We start from the raw sequence: 17,265 nt of genomic DNA, 5'->3' as shown, positions 1-17,265 counted from the left end.
AAGGCTTTGTCTACAGTACTATCACTTTTGTCTGTCAGGGGTGTGAAAAATCACACCCCTGATTGACAGGTTTCACTGATAAAAGTGCCCGTGTGGACAGCACTACGCCTGCAGGAACGCGTCTCCTGCCGGCATAGCTACTGCCACTCATTGGGGGTACTTTCATTATGCCGGTGGGAGAGCTCTCTCCCACTGGCATAGTTAAGCTTCGCAGGAGACCTTACAGCGGTGCAACTGCAGCAGCAGCAGCAGCAGCAGCGCCCGGCTTCTCTCCCGCACTGCGGCGCCGGGGCTGGGCGCGCCGAGGGGCCGGGGATCGCCCCGAGCCGGGGGGAGGGAAGGTGGGTGTGAGCGGCGCGGCCGGGGGCGGGACGGGGAGGCGCGGCCCTGGCCGAGGCCCGGCTTCTTCCGCCGCTTGCTGCTGCTGTCGCCGCTGCCTGCGTGTCGGGGAGAAGCCCGTGAGTGAGGAATCGCGGCCGGGCGAGGGGTAGCTGCGACCCGGGCGCAGCGCGGCGAAGCCCCGAGAGGGAGGCGGCCGCCTCGGGGGCCCGGCTCTCGGGCTGTGTCTTCCCTGGGGCCAGCAGCGGCCTGACCCGCCCCGGGCCTGGGGCTCGCCCACGCTGCTGCTCCTGCTGGCCCGCAGGCGCCATGGCCCCTCCTGCCCCCTGCACACACATGGGCTGGTTGGCTTCAAGGGCCCGCTCGACCCTGCCGGCTCCCGCCGCGCTAGAGCGAGACGGCGGGTTATTCAGCCCTTAGGGCCGGGGGCAGACCCAGAGGTGCTTTTTGTGGGCTGGAGACTTGTCCACACTGGGTGCTTGGCGCCCATCAGACGTAGTTCATGGTACTTCAGCTGAGCCGCCATCAGATGGCGACTTGCCTGGCTACCAAACTGAGCTGGGTTTGTGCCAGTGACATGGCTGCTCTTGAAACGCAACGGCAGCACGTTTGCACCGCAGCGCAGGCATTCAGGCGTAGTTAATCCACCTCGCTGAGAGTGGGTGGGAGACTGCTTCCCTCCACCTAGCCTCGGGGTCTGCGCTGTCCTCTAGATCAGTACAGCTGTGTCTCTCAGGGGTGTGGGTTTTTCACGTGGCACTGTGTCCCTTGGAGGGTCCCGTCTTCAAAAATGTCAAATCCCAGGAATGAAGTTACAGAAAACTTTCTTCACAGAAAGAAACCAAATTGCTTGTTACTTTTAACTGATCGTCTGCTGTTGTGTATTGTCTCATTGCCACACAGGCACTGGCAGGGCGGGGAGAAGGATGAGGAAGTAGGTTTCATGATGTGAGAATCTGGGCCCTTAGATGTGCTTTAAGAAAGGCCCTATGAAACTCAGTTTCCTGTCTTAATACTTTTTATTTGTAATAATATTTGGAAGAGTGTAACTTTTGTGTGTTTGTGGTTTTTTTTTTCCAATTTGCTTAAGATGACTTAATTGAGTTTAGTTGTTTAAGAAATACAGTACAACAAAAATGGGAAAATGTACTTGACCTGAAGTAACTTTTCACTTGTCTAATAATAATGAAACATTAGTGTCACAATTTGTTGGATTAAAACGTGGACTACAGATTTACCTAAGAAGATTCCATTCACTTTGTTAGTCAAATTAACAGAGAAAGTCAATGCACTTATTTAAAAATTGATTTTCTTTCATGGTCCATGATGCCCATTGTTGTCAGAGCTGATTCACACTCTTCTCTGACATCCTATCATTTGCCATGTTTGCAATCCCACAGCCTCCATGGAATTACTCTGGAGCCATTCTGCTGGGAAGGAGGGAGAGAAGGGTTAAGTAATAGTGTTCAGCATGCCTCTTGTAACCTGTTAAAATCACTTGACACAAATTCCTGAAGTGCATGAATTTTTTTTATCTTATATTTGAAGTTTGAGAGCTGATAGTGGTGATTGGAGGAAAATCCAAAGAAGAGACTATTCATTAGTTTGATATTTGGTATATTAGAATCACCAGTGCTGCTCTACATGCTGTATTTTAGCAAGAATTGTTTTAATTTTGGTTCCAGGTTTTAGATCAGCATCCACTTTATCTTGCAGTTAACTCTACATCAAACCGATGGACATGATTCACGTGACTTCATATGACGTATAGACACAAATAAGCAACTTCCTAAAATTAAAGTAATTTTGTGCAAAATAATTTGACTAGCAAGGATGAGCAGTTTAAACTGTATCCGTTGCATTGCTCAGCTTTTCTACAAGTATCAGAATTTCACATGAGGTGCTGAAATGCAGTCCTTTTTTAAAAAAAGCTCTTTTTTAGCTCTTAAAGTGGAGGCACAAATATGCTAGGCTTGTTGCACAATATGCCTTATGAAGTTACTCTGTAATTTACTCCATTTGTAAATATTTTGTCAGATTTCTTCAGGAAATATTGTAAAACTGTTATTCTGTAGATTTGTTTCCCCTTGAGTTCTGTGGCAGTACAGCATCTTGTCTTTTGGGTTTTGCTGGTAATGTCTAAAGCAGAACAAGTCTTCCTTGATCTGGGATTGACATGTGTCATAAAAACAAATTGGGGCATTCCTGTATGTAAAAAAGAAAATTAGATGTAATCTTACGCTCTTGGCAACTTGTCTTTGACTTTCTGAGAAATGTCACTAATACGTAGACTTTCCATAGCACTTCACATTTCTGATTCCGTTACTATCATTAACTAATCCTTGTCAGGTAGGTAAATATCCTCTCTACAAATAGGAAAACAGTGGTTAGTTAAATGACTTGTTCAGGGCCACACAGCGAGTTAAAGTGTCATAGCAGATGTTAGTACTCGTGAGTTTCTGGCTCTCAGTCCTTCAGCTTGATGTGCAACCTCTTGTGGGTCACAGTATAATAATTCCACAACCACAATTCTAAGGGCTTGTCTACACTGCACTTTACAGCATTGCAACTTTCTTGCTCAAAGGTGTGAAAAAACACACCCCTGAGTGCTGCAAGTTTCAGTGCTGTAAAGTACCAGTGTAAGCAGTGCACCAGAGCTATTCCCCTCATGGAGGTGTGTGGGGTTGTTTGTTTGTTTTTTTAATAGCACTGGGAGAGCTCTCTCCCAGGGCTATGCTGCGACTACACAACCACTCTTTAACGTTGCTAGTGAAGATATGCCCTTACCCTGTTATCTCAGGACTTTATATGACTGTTCTAACAAAATCCAAAATTAGACCACAATAACATCCAGTGAACTAGTTTTACCCTCTTTAATCTTGGTGTTTTCCTTTTCTTTTTTTGGGTGGGTGGGAGGTAGGTAGGTTAGTTTACTTTTGCTTCGTGAAAATGTATGTTGACAGTGGTGTCAGTCTGACATAAAAGACCCTTGCCATTAGTCTAAAAATACTTGCCTACATTCAGTAACAAGATTTTGGTAACTTTTGGCATAGTATATTTCTATTAAAAAAAAAATAGCATGTGAATACTGTCACTGGGCAGGCAAATCCGATTTCTGTGCAACGTAAGAAATCACAAAATGAAAGACGGGGTGAGGAATCTGAGGAGAATCACATAGGTTGTAAACCATGAGAATGGGCAAACAGTGGTAGGTGAAAGTGCTATGGAATCTTTAACTATTATGTGGGAAGCTGTGAGAGAGAGGCAGCCATGTCTGTTTAACTTCTCGTCCAAAATAGTCACCCTTCTAGGACTGTAATGTAATGTCAGTAGCGGACTATGAGCTTGAATCATAGTATGTGATGTACCTTTGGGCCAGAAGATCATGGACATGACGCTACTAGAATTTCAAATGACAGTCTCCAATGAAAGAAGTGTTGCTGCCACTACCAGTCAGTAATTCTGGTCCTTTTATGGCTCTAGCAGGCAGTGAGTACTTGTTTGCTCAAAAGGTTTCAGAGTAGCAGCCGTGTTAGTCTGTATTCGCAAAAAGAAAAGGAGTACTTGTGGCACCTTAGAGACTAACAAATTTATTAGAGCATAAGCTTTCATTAGCTACAGCTCTCTTCATCGGATGCATTTGGTGGAAAAAACAGAGGGGAGATTGATATACACACACAGAGAACATGAAACAATGGGTTTATCATACACACTGTAAGGAGAGTGATCACTTAAGATAAGCCATCACCAGCAGCGGGGGGGGGGGGGGGGAGGAGGAAAACCTTTCATGGTGACAAGCAAGGTAGGCTATTTCCAGCAGTTAACAAGAATATCTGAGGAACGGGGGGGGGTAGGGTGGGGTGGGGGGGAGAAAAAACATGGGGAAATAGTTTTACTTTATGTAATGATTCATCCATTCCCACTCTCTATTCAAGCCTAAGTTAATTGTGTCCAGTTTGCAAATTAATTCCAATTCAGCAGTCTCTCGTTGGAGTCTGGTTTTGAAGCTTTTTTGTTGAAGGATAGCCACTCTTCAGTCTGTAATCGAGTGACCAGAGAGATTGAAGTGTTCTCCAACTGTTTTTTGAATGTTATAATTCTTGACGTCTGATTTGTGTCCATTCATTCTTTTACGTAGAGACTGTCCAGTTTGACCAATATACATGGCAGAGGGGCATTGCTGGCACATGATGGCATATATCACAATGGTAGATGCGCAGGTGAACGAGCCTCTGATAGTGTGGCTGATGTGATTAGGCCCTATGATGGTATCCCCTGAATAGATATGTGGACAGAGTTGGCAACGGGCTTTGTTGCAAGGATAGGTTCCTGGGTTAGTGGTTCTGGTGTGTGGTGAGTATTTGCTTCAGACTGGGGGGCTGTCTGTAAGCAAGGACTGGCCTGTCTCCCAAGATCTGTGAGAGTGATGGGTCGTCCTTCAGGATAGGTTGTAGATCCTTGATGATGCGTTGGAGAGGCTTTAGTTGGGGGCTGAAGGTGATGGCTAGTGGCGTTCTGTTGTTTTCTTTGTTGGGCCTGTCCTGTAGTAGGTGACTTCTGGGTACTCTTCTGGCTCTGTCAATCTGTTTCTTCACTTCAGCAGGTGAGTATTGTAGTTGTAGGAATGCATGATAGAGATCTTGTAGGTGTTTGTCTCTGTCTGAGGGGTTGTAGCAAATGCAGTTGTATCATAGAGCTTGGCTGTAGACAATGGATCGTGTGGTATGATCTGGATGAAAGCTAGAGGCATGTAGGTAGGAATAGCGGTCAGTAGGTTTCCGATATAGGGTGGTGGTTATGTGACCATCGCTTATTAGCACTGTAGTGTCCAGGAAGTGGATCTCTTGTGTGGACTGGTTCAGGCTGAGGTTGATGGTGGGATGGAAATTGTTGAAATCATGGTAGAATTTCTCAAGGGCTTCTTTTCCATGGGTCCAGATGATGAAGATGTCATCAATGTAGTGCAAGTAAAGTAGGGGCATTAGGAGACGAGAGCTGAGGAAGCGTTGTTCTAAGTCAGCCATAAAAATGTTGGCATACTGTGGGGCCATGCGAGTACCCATCGCAGTGCCACTGACTTGAAGGTATACATTTTCCCCAAATGTGAAATAGTTATGGGTGAGGACAAAGTCACAAAGTTCAGCCACCAGGTTAGCCGTGACAGTATCGGGGATACTGTTCCTGACGGCTTGTAGTCCATCTTTGTGTGGAATGTTGGTGTAGAGGGCTTCTACATCCATAGTGGCTAGGATGGTGTTTTTAGGAAGATCACCAATGGACTGTAGTTTCCTCAGGAAGTCAGTGGTGTCTCGAAGATAGCTGGGAGTGCTGGTAACGAAGGGCCTGAGGAGGGAGTCTACATAGCCAGACAATCCTGCTGTCAGGGTGCCAATGCCTGAGATGATGGGGCGTCCAGGATTTCCAGGTTTATAGATCTTGGGTAGCAGATAGAATACCCCAGGTTGGGGTTCTAGGGGTGTGTCTGTGTGGATTTGTTCTTGTGCTTTTTCAGGGAGTTTCTTGAGCAAATGCTGTAGTTTCTTTTGGTAACTCTCAGTGGGATCAGAAGGTAATGGCTTGTAGAAAGTGGTGTTGGAGAGCTGCCTAGTAGCCTCTTGTTCATACTCCGACCTATTCATGATGATGACAGCACCTCCTTTGTCAGCCTTTTTGATTATGATGTCAGAGTTGTTTCTGAGGCTGTGGATGGCATTGTGTTCTGCATGGCTGAGGTTATGGGGCAAGCGATGCTGCTTTTCCACAATTTCAGCTCGTGCATGTCGGCAGAAGCACTCTGTGTAGAAGTCCAGGCTGCTGTTTCAACCTTCAGGAGGAGTCCACCCAGAATCCTTCTTTTTGTAGTGTTGGTAGGAAGGTCTCTGTGGGTTAATATGTTGGTCAGAGGTGTGTTGGAAATATTCCTTGAGTCTGAGACATCGAAAATAGGATTCTAGGTCACCACAGAACTGTATCATGTTCGTGGGGGTGGAGAGGCAAAAGGAGAGGCCCCGAGATAGGACAGATTCTTCTGCTGGGCTAAGAGTATAGTTGGATAGATTAACAATATTGCTGGGTGGGTTACGGGAACCGCTGTTGTGGCCCCTTGTGGCATGTAGCAGTGAAAGTCCCGAACTACTGATTGATGACCGTGTCCAGTTGCTAGCCATGATGAATGCTATTCTTGATCTGATTGGAGAACATTTGATCCAGCAGTGAACCAGCCAAAATGCCACAGGCAGCGATGAAAAGTCATCCAAACATTTCTACTTGCTGCTTACATCAGAACGTGCAACAGTTCTGCAATACTTGCAGAAGATGTGTTCATTTGGCACTAGCAGCCCATAGGAATATATTCCTTTTGTACTCTGACAGATTTGAGGAAATGCATAAGGGCCTCTCCTCCAAATATGGCTACAGAACATCTTGGTTTCTAGATGCTATATAATAAAAGCTCCATGTGCTCTGAGCCAAGCTGTACCTAAATTCTGTGGTTTCTGTGGCAACCTGGTGCTGGAAGTTCTTCTGCAGCAGCTTCATTTAATCAGTACAGTAGCCCTGTGTTACTTGTTTTTATATTCAGTTTCTCTCCATAGTGCTGTCTCCACATTTTCAGTGTGATGCAATGATTTCTGTTCAGTATTGGCATTGTAAAACTGCACCATAGTTATTGAAGTATTTGGCAGCTGGATAGGGAGCAGTTGGTGCTTATGGTGCCTGTGGGGGGAGAGAGAAATTGATTTGGGATAAACACATAATCTGAAATGCACAGTAGTGAAATATGCAGTGTAGTTGTGGCCATGTCAGTCCCAGGATATTAATGAGATAAGGTGGGTGAGGTAATATCTTTTACTGGACCTACTTCTGTTGGTGAGGGCTTTTAAGCCACACAGAACTCTTCTTCACATCTGGGAAAGGTACTTTGAGCATCACAGCTAAATTGAAGGTGGAAGAGATTGTTTAGTATAAGTTTCAGAGTAGCAGCCGTGTTAGTCTGTATTTGCAAAAAGAAAAGGAGTACTTGTGGCACCTTAGAGACTAACAAATTTATTTGAGCATAAGCTTTCGTGAGCTACAAGTACTCCTTTTCTTTTTAGTATAAGTGGTTAGTACATAGTCTAAGGGACATTCAAGGTAGAGTGGCCAATTAACACCTTTTCAGTCACAGAACAAAAAGAATGTTGTAATAATCCATACATCCAGTGTCTGTTCAATCCATGATTTTTAGTGTTTAGTTGTGTTATGAATCTAAGATCCCGGGCTTGTCTTTTGAAATCCTTGAAAGTGTTGTGCAGGTTTCCTTTGAGGATGAGGACAGGTAGGTGAGACATAGTCATTGCTTTGTGAAAAGTGTTCACCCACATGTGATAGGGTAAAAAGAAAAGGAGTACTTGTGGCACCTTAGAGACTAACCAATTTATTTGAGCATAGGCTTTCTTGAGCTAGAGCTCACTGTTTGAGTGTCTGGCTTCACCCACATAGTTGTTGGGGCATTTAGTGCACTGGATGAGGTACACCACATGTTGTGATAGGCACGGGTAGGATCCATGGGTCTGGAAAGGTATGGTGGGGGGGTGGGGTTGGTTGTCCTATGCCTGCAGAGGTTTTAATGGGCCTCTCTACCTTTGGTCCCTTAGAATATGTGTTAACTACTTGTGATAAACAATCTGTTCCACCTTGCATTTAGCTGTGTCGCTCAGAGTACCTTTCCCAGGCTTGAAGAAGAGCTCTGTGTGGTTCAAAAGCTTGTGTCTCTCACCAACAGAAGTAGGCCCAATAAAAGATATTACCTCACCCACCTTGTTTCTCCAATAGTGAAATAGCTAACAATATTGGTTTCACAGTTAACGGCCAAATGAAAGTAATGGAAAAGTTTACACTTCTCCAAAGTATGGTTTTGGGCTGACTGCATACTCGCTTAGCTATGCTTCAGTTTCTGTTCAGTTTGTGGTTTGATTTTTGTTTGTTTGTATAAGTAAAATGCTAGATCACTGTTACTACCAATATGTCTATGGAATTGTGTGGTGGTTGATGGACTCCCAAAATAACTTGGGTTCTCCTGTTGCAGGTGGCTGTTGGCTTGCTTGTGAACCTCTACTACCTAGATGATCATATGCTGGTTTTAGATGAGAACAAACAGTCCACTCTCCAGCAGAAAGAAACTTAGGCTCCACCCTAGAGTGGACCACAATTAGGTAATTTGTAATTGTGTTAAATTCTCTCTAGGTTAGGTGGTGTTTAAATATATGTTAATTAAAACTTACCTAATGTATTTTAAAAGACCACCTATTTTTCTAGTTTGAATACAGCCAGAAGATCTCTGCCGGAAGACTCTTTTCCTGTGTCTGTCTCTCATTGACTAGCAAATGATATTTTAGCTTGTAAATACATAGGTATTTGAGTTTCATTCCTTCCAGTATAGCAGTAAAAGGTGTAAGAGCTCTAGTCTGGTTGACCTGGAAGTGATTGAGTTCCTTTATTTAAAACAATATAATTTGTGCGGGGCAAGAATTATCTGAAATTCTTGTGGTATCTAGAGAAGGCCTTTCCTCTCCCAAAGTCAGTTAAAAATATACAAGTGTATGTGGATATATCTACACTGGCAGAGTTGCATCACCAGCAGTTACAGCACCGTTCAGAGTGCGCTGAAGGGAAACCGCTGTTGTGTGTTCACACTGTCAGCTGCCTGTGGAATAGAGTGTCCACACTTGTGGCACTTGCAGCAGTATTCAGAGCGATGCACTCTGGGCAGCTATCCCACAGAGTGTTTCTTCCTCTTCTGCTGCTAAGACAGTAGTTCTCAAATTAGGGGTGCTAGGGAAGGGCGGCCAGCTTCCCGCAGCCCCCATTAGCCTGGAGCGATGAACTGCGGCCAGTGGGAGCTGCGATCAGCTGAACCTGCGGACGCAGCCGGTAAATAAACTGGCCCGGCCTGCCAGGGGCTTTCCCTGAACAAGCGGCACCCCTAGTTTGAAAACCACTGCTCTAAGAGTTGTGGGAAGGCGGAGGGGGTTGTGGGGCATCCTGGGTTCTGTCCCAATGCCCTGTGATGCATTGCTTCGCATCCCAGCAATCCCTGTGCTTCCGTCCGCATTTGACTCCATCTTTCAATGGTTTATGTACTGCACGCTCTGCCTCTTCAGTCTGCAGGAACAGATCCCGCTCCGTTGACCAATATGCTGCTTGCTTTCACTCTCCTGTCACGAATGGCAGTGGAGTTATTCCTTAAACTACATAGGCCAGAGGAGTTCAACATTGATCTCGCCACGTGTGGTAGCTACGACACAAGATTGCTTGTGGCATTCATGGAGGAGCTGACCACAGTGGAACGCCACATTTGGGTTTGAGAAACAAGCACTGAGTGGTGGAATCACATCGTCATGTACATCTGGGATGTCAAGCAGTGGCTGCAGAACTTTCGGATGAAGAAAGCCACATTCATGGGACTGTGTGATGAGCTCGCCCCTTTGGTTCAAGGACACGAGAATGAGAGCTACCCTGCCATTAGAGAAGTGTGTGGCGACTGCACTGTGGAAGCTGGCTACTCCAGCCTGCTACTGATCGGTTGTTAACCAATTTGGAATGGGAAAGTTGACCGTTGGACTCGTGTTGACAGAAGTGTGCAGGGCCATTAATCGCATTCTACTCTGAAAGACAGTGACTCTGGGTAACGTGCGTGACATTGTGGATGTCTTTGCACAAATGGGCTTCCCTAACTGCAGAGGGGTGATAGAAGGCATGCATATTCCAATTCTGGCACCAGACTACCTAGCCACCGAGTACATTATTCGGAAAGGGTATTTCTCTATGGTTTTCCAGGCGCTTGTGGATCACCAGGGGTGTTTCACGGACATTAACGCAGGCTGGTTTGTAAAGGTACATCTTTCTGAACACTGGCCCGTTCAGGAAGCTGCAAGCAAGGACTTTCTTCCCGCACCAGAAGATCACTGTAGGGGAAGTCAAAATGCCCATTGTGATCCTGGGAGACCCTGCCTACCCTTTAATGTCTTGGCTTATGAAACCATACACAGGGCACCTTGATAGCAGCAAGGAGCAGATCAATAAGGCTGAGCAAGTGCAGGATGACTGTTGGCTTTTGGCTGATGAAAGGCCCGCTGGCGATGCCTAAATGGGAGACTAGACCTGGCCAATGACAATATTCCTATGCTTATAGCCGCATGCTGTACACTCCATAATATTTGTGAAGGGAAGGGTGAAAGCTTCACTCAGGGCTTGACGGCTGAGGCTCAGCGCCTGGAGGCTGAATTTGAACAGCCAGAGACCAGGGCTGTTAGAGGGGTGTGGGGCCATAAGGATTAGCAATGCCTTGAGGCAGCAATTTGAAGCTGAAAGCCACTAATATTTGTTGCTATGCTCAGAAGTGCAGTGCTTGTAATGCTAGGAGGTGATCGTGATTGGTGCAGACAATGCACTATGAAGGTTTAAGAAAATTGCCTGGTGCTTTGCAGGGCTCTGTTTGCTTTTAATTTAATGGAATGAAGATTGCTTTCAAACAAAAACAATTATTTTATTAAAAAACAACAAATGGAAGAGAGAGACAAACAAACAAACACATCAGCACTGTGGGGGATGAGGGAAGGGAGGGTCCCAGGAGGAGGTGGAGTCCTAGGATGGTTAAAGATTTGTGTATGTCCAGGTATCATTGCAGCCTTGTCCTTTGGAGTACAGTGCAGTAGGTACTGTACTTCAACAGGGCTAAACTGCAGAGGGACGGGTGTTGAGTGCAATCGGTACTGGGAGTCCGCAGGGCTGGACTGTGATAGGGCAGGAGTGGAATGTTGCGGGTACAGATTGGAACCAGGAGATTTATAAGAGTGTGTTGGTGGTGTCTGGGGGGCACATGGGAAAGTTTTGTGACGGTGGCTGCAGGGGACTGCGGGCACAGAGCTGCTTGGTTTGTAGTGCTAGTAGCTCCTGAAGCACATGGGCTTGGCGCGCCATAACTTTTAAGAGGCGCTCTGTGACATGCCATCTTCTCCTTTCGGTCCCTCTTCTCATTGTCCTGCCACTTCTTCAGTTCTTGTTTTTCGGCCTTGGAATGCATCATGACATCACACAGTAAATGCTCTTTAGATCTTCATGGCCGCTTTCTAATTCTGCGCAGCCATTCAGCCGTCGATAACAAAGAGGGAGGCTGGACTCCCAAGATCATATCTGTGAAGCCAAAATGCAAACATTTTACAGAAGCAGTATTATTTTCAACACAGAGACCACTGATTCAGTGATGTAAAACACAACCACTGTTCACATACTCGTGACTAACTGGCTGACTCCAGGCAAACACACATGAGCCACAAGACCCCCAAAATGGTGAGTAACCGCAGGGGCAAGGGGCCGTACTGTACACTGGGCACATGGCTCTTGGGGACAGCCAGCATTGTGGGGGGGGCATTATAATCTACTGTCCCCACATTTTCCACAGGCTGTGTTCATTATGGAAGATATCTTGCTGCTGAGGGTGAGCAGGGAATCAGGGGAGGGTTTTCTCCAAGACTGTGGCTTCTGCCGTGGCCATTATGCGGCTCACCTGGGTGCAGCAATGGTCCCCTCCGCCCCCTCCCCAGTGACAGCAGAGTGGCATGGGAAAATTACCCTTAATGGGGCAGGAAACAAAGTAGCTCTGCCAAAGATCCTGTGGCAGCGGATTGCCCAGTATCTCCACAAGAATTTCGGGGAGATATGAGGGAATTGATCAACACCCTCTTCCGTCGCTCAGACTAGGCATGTAGTGGTATGTGCATCATACAGACACAACTCTTCTTTCTACAACCCTCCTGCCCCCAACAACTCGCTTCAGCAATTCCCCAAATCAAAGCCACTTACCAGGGGCATTATCTCCTGTTTGCGCTTCACCAAGCTCCGACAGCTGTGACTGGCTAGCCTCCTCTGGGGTAGAGAAGAGCTCCTGGCTGCATGTATCTCTGACCTCCGAGTCATTCTCTGCCTCTGGGTACACCTCCACATCCTCATCCAAGATTTCCTCCTCCTGGCTCCATCTACTCTCGACTGGCACATGAGCCACCAAAGTATGCACAGTGGCCTTTGCAGTGGAGGTGGGGTCGCCACCGAGTATTGCATCCAGCTCTTTGTAGAACCAGCAGCTCGTGGGCGCAGCACGAGGCATTCCACAGCTCCTTCACTTTGACCTTGCATTACAGTGTTTCCCAGTCATGGTCCCTTTCTTTCATGCATTGTGAAATCTGTTTGGAGGTATCATAATTCCTATGGCTGGAGCGCAGCTGGGACTGCACAACCTCCTCTCCCCAAATGCTGATGAGGTCCAGCAGTTCGGTGTTGCTCCAAGCAGGGGATCGTCTGGTGCGTGGAGCAGACCTGGTCACCTGGCAAGGTGCGCTAAGACCACTGCATGTGTCACCGAGCAAACCAGGAAGGGAACTTCCAAAATTCCCAAGGAATTTACGGGTGGGGATGATAGTTGGTCACCTGAGGGCAGGGCAGTAGAGTTCAAACTGATTACTAGAAGTCCTATGTAAATCAGTTTTTTTTTAGAAGATTCATGATAAGGTCAATGGCAAAATATTGAATTTCACCAGCAGACTTAGTCAATTTCAAGGATGGAGGGATTTGTGACAGAATGGAGTGCTGTGTCTGTGTGGAAGAATAGACATTCTGTGTATGCTCATTGATAAAGTTTGCTGGTTAAATTCATTCTGTCCTTGAAATTGACTAAGTTTGCACACACTACTCAATTCTTCCATATGCACACAGCACTGTAAATTATGGTAACTTTTGAAAGAACTTTTGAAAGAACCATAGCTAAAGTAATATTTAAAAGATCACCGTTGGGGGCATTTTCATGATTTCCACGCCCTCTGTGAAATCACGATTTACACAGGGCCCTACCCATAATATTTGTTCCATTCCATAATTTTTGTGCTGTTTTTAAAATGCCCACAGTCCTGTACTCTGCTTTTCAATCTTTACCATCTCTCAGGCAGAAGCGTGGAGCCAGCAGAGCTCATTGCAATTCTAACGACAATTGCTAATACAAGACACGAAATTTTCTTGTATTTGCAGTACTGAGGCCTAGTCTACATTAGAAAATCAAGTCACCATAACTACATCACTCAGGGGTGTGAAAAAACTGTGCTGTTCCAGGTTGGGTTTGGATAAATTGACCTAAGTCCCCGAGTAGACAGCATTAGGTTGTTGGAAGAATTCTTCCATCAACCTAGCTACTGCTTCTTGGGGAGGTAGACCTTTCCTGTCGGCATAGGTAGTGTCTATTCTGAAGCACCAGTGTAGCATTGTAAGTGTAGACAAGCACTTAGAGTACTACTACTACTGGGATTGTGAGTAGGAAGAAGAGATGTTCAACCACCACGATTGGATGCTGATGGACACAGTGAATAAAAATGCCAGGTTGCTGCTTGATTCATGGCGCATCTCCACATGGTGAATCCCTGCTACTGGGCCTAAGAAGTGAGCGCTGACTGTTGGGTTGGTATCCTAGTGCAGGTTTGAGTAATAAGCAGTGGCTGTAGAACTTCCAGATGCAAAAGAACACATTTCTGAGTCTATGTGCCAAACTTGCCTCAGACTTCCAATGCAGGGATACCAGATTGAGAGTTGCATTGACAGTGGAGAAGTCAGTGGCAATCATGCTCTGGAAACTTGCAACACCAGATTGCTATCGGTCAGTGGGCAGTCAGTTTGGAGCTGGAAAATCCACAGCAGGGGCCATTGTCATTAAGTGCTGCACAGGACTGTGACTCTTGACAGTGTTCAGGAAATAGTGGATGGCTTTGCAGCAGTGAGATTCCTAAACTCTAGTGGGGGTGATGGACGGCACCAGCCAATCTTGCCACTGAGCACATAAAAAGAAAGTGATACTTTTCCATAGTTATGCAAACACTGGTGGATCGCTGCGGACATTTCACTGATATCCTTGTAGGCTTGTCAGGGAAGGAGCATAATGCTCCATCTTTTAAGAACATGGGACTTCTCCAAAATCTCAAAGTGGGGTCATTCTTCCCATTAGCGATGTTGAAGTGCCAATAGTGATTCTGGGAGATCCAGCCTTCCCTTTACTCCCATGCTCATGAAGCCATACAATGGCCACCTTGGAAGTGCCAAAGAAAGATTCAGCTACCAGTTCAGCAAGTGTAGAATGACTGTTGAACTTATTTTTGGTAGACTGACGGGATGCTGGCATGGTTTGCCCACTAGATGGGATCTCAATGAGGCAAACATCTCCATCATTGGAGTTGCATATTGTGTACTGCATAATATCTGTGAGGAAAAGGGGGAAAGGCTACTAGCAGGGTGGAGGAGTGAAGTGGACTGGCTGTCTGGTGAATTTGAACAGCAGATGTAAGGGTTACTGGAGGAGCCAGGCGTGGAGCTATACAGCTGAGGGAGGCCTTAAAAAGAGCAGTTAACTCAATTGCAGTAGTGTTGTGTGATGCTTTTGTGAAATAGTGTGCCTTTGAGTGTACAGAACTTAAATGTGGGCGAATTATTAACTCCTCTGTGAATTGTGTAATATGGCAATTGTGCTTGGTGTAAGTAATTAATAAATATACTCTTGAGTATCCAAAAATAGAACTGTGTATCCACAGAAACAGGAAACAAAGCTAAAGTGCAAATATCCAAGGTAAAAACATTCTAGCAGCATTGTAAGAGGGTGACGAATACTTTACATGGGTTTTTAAATACATATATTTATGTATTAAGACATATTACAAAGTTTCAGTCATATTACAAAGCATGTAGTGTGTTGTGGCTGTTCCTGTAGTTTTCTCAGGCCAGTGTAGGTGCAGTTATGGTTCTTTTTGCTTTCTCCTGATGTGAAGGGGTGGAGGTAAGAGGTTCATACTATGTTGCCACCTGTTATATTGGGGGGAGTGGGGCGGGGCTGTGTCACACATAAGGAGCTGTGACAATAGAATTTTTAATGAGTTGGAAGGGCTGCTATGTCTTGGGTTTTTCAGATGTTGCACAGCATTATTGAGCTACATGCCCAGTTTGTTGCCTGAGTAAACCCTTTCTGACCTGATGGATTTCCCAATGCATCTCTCAGTCCCTTTTCTTCTGCATCAAATCCTCTCTCCATTCTTCCTGGTTTTGGATATGTGGCCTCTCCAAGCCCTTCGTTCACAGTCAGCAGCTATGGGTGACTGGAGGATCTTACAGACTGCATCCTCCTGTATCCACTTCTTTCTTCATCTGAGTAGGGTCAGACAGTCAGCTGGCTTGGAGAGGGCACCTCTCAAGATCACCACATCAGAGGCTGCTGATTAAAATAGACAGATAGAGCATTAGATTTACAATTGCAACAGAAAGGGAAAGATAAGTCTCAAAACTCCCTTACATTATTCCCACAAATACACTTAATAAGAAATACCAGGTGTCGCTTTAGCTTTGGAGTGCCTCACTACAGAACTGCTGTGCAGCTCAAGCTGTAGTGAGCAAGCCCTGACGGAGAGGGAGGTAGTTTACCGCATGGACAGTTTAGACACTGGACATCCATAGCTATGAGTATAGGGAAAGCGTGGTAAAATATTGCCAATGTTTTCTTAGGTAGTGATGATTTAGGCTGATACCTCTCCTGAATGTGACAAAGGCACAGAGAATCTAGCTGCTACTGACATTCTGAAGCTGCTTGCTTGGACCCATATGCTTCTAATCTGTTTACTGTGATGATGCCAGCAGAACTCATTGCAGTGTGACGTGGGGGAAGAAACAAGCCACCATACCCAGAAATATTCAGGAAAAGATTGCAGAGTATTTCCATGAAATTTTCATTGAGACTGCTCATGAGAATAAAAGGGACAGCCTTTTTCAGTTAAACAAAGTGCCCCACATGGGGTGAATTGTGGTCTTCTCTGCCTAGCCAAACAAATCAAATAATGGAAATGTGGATGTTGGCTCTACCTCTATCGGAGCATATGGTGCTGACTTGCTGTAAAAAGAAAAGGAGTACTTGTGGCACCTTAGAGACTAACAAATTTATTTGAGCATAAGCTTTCGTGATCACTCTCCTTACAGTGTGTATGATAACACCCATTGTTTCATGTTCTCTCTGTGTGTATATAAATCATCTCCCCACCGTATTTTCAACTGAATGCATCCGATGAAGTGAGCTGTAGCTCACGAAAGCTTATGTTTACATAAATTTTAGTCTCTAAGGTGCCACAAGTCCTCCTTTTCTTTTTGCGAATACAGACTAACACGGCTGCTACTCTGAAACCTGACTTGCTCTAGAGCATATCTACTTTCCAGCAGCACAGTTCTGGAGATGCAGCTGTGCTGCTGGAGCATTGTAGTCCTACATAGATGGAAGGGGTTTTTCTGTCTATGTAGTTGATCCACTTTTCAGAGACCAGTAGCTAGGTCGATGGAAGAATTCTTCCGTTGATACAGCCAAGTTTGTGTGGGGCATGAGGTCGAACTAACTGCAATGATCAGCCCTGAGTGACATAGTTAGGACAATCTAATTTTTAAGTGTAGACCAGGCCAAGGACTGTATAATTCAGACTGCCGTACTAATTTTTTAATTTTATCTTTCAACATTTTACAAGTAAAGTGAATAATCAAAAATCAATGCCCTTCTTCTTCAAACATGAGGATAGGATGAGTACCATTCTTAAATGGGGACTAAGGAAGGAGGAGTGGGTGGGAGGGAAGAAGTTTTGAGCAACGAAAAGATAAACAGTGCTAATAAGAGGAATAATGGATATATACACTTACTGGAGCTCCCTTACTGTTTATCACCGGGCTCATGTGCGCTTCCCAGGAGGGACTGGATTGACTCTAGCGGAGTTTCAGAATACTCCTGGCTTATCATATGGTTTGCTTCTCCTCCTCATCCTCCTCGTACACTGAAGTGATCTCCATGTTAGACTCTTGCAACATATCCACAGTTGTGTGTTGGATACTGCTGGC

The 17,265-nt window shown here is 45.5% G+C and overlaps 1 protein-coding gene across 12 annotated transcripts in view; it reads left to right on the top strand.

Annotated features, from left to right (window-relative positions):
- The first annotated feature begins 108 nt into the window (after window positions 1-108).
- The window catches only part of USP45 (ubiquitin specific peptidase 45), a 118,052-nt gene continuing 100,895 nt past the window's right edge, over window positions 109-17,265 (top strand). For 3 of the 12 annotated variants that reach the window (XM_038397507.2, XM_038397512.2, XM_043510689.1), the window contains exon 1: window positions 335-458. The gene's annotated coding sequence lies outside the window, so the exon portion shown is untranslated. Of the gene's footprint in view, window positions 459-8,404; window positions 8,532-17,265 lie in introns of those variants that run through there. The other 9 variants (XM_043510698.1, XM_043510690.1, XM_038397511.2 and 6 more) reach the window with 8 other exon arrangements.

This window comes from Dermochelys coriacea, chromosome 3, assembly GCF_009764565.3.
Source record: "Dermochelys coriacea isolate rDerCor1 chromosome 3, rDerCor1.pri.v4, whole genome shotgun sequence".
Lineage (NCBI taxonomy): Eukaryota > Metazoa > Chordata > Testudines > Dermochelyidae > Dermochelys > Dermochelys coriacea.
The sequence above is the reverse complement of the archived record's forward strand: the minus strand, read 5'-3'. Positions and strand labels throughout refer to the sequence as shown.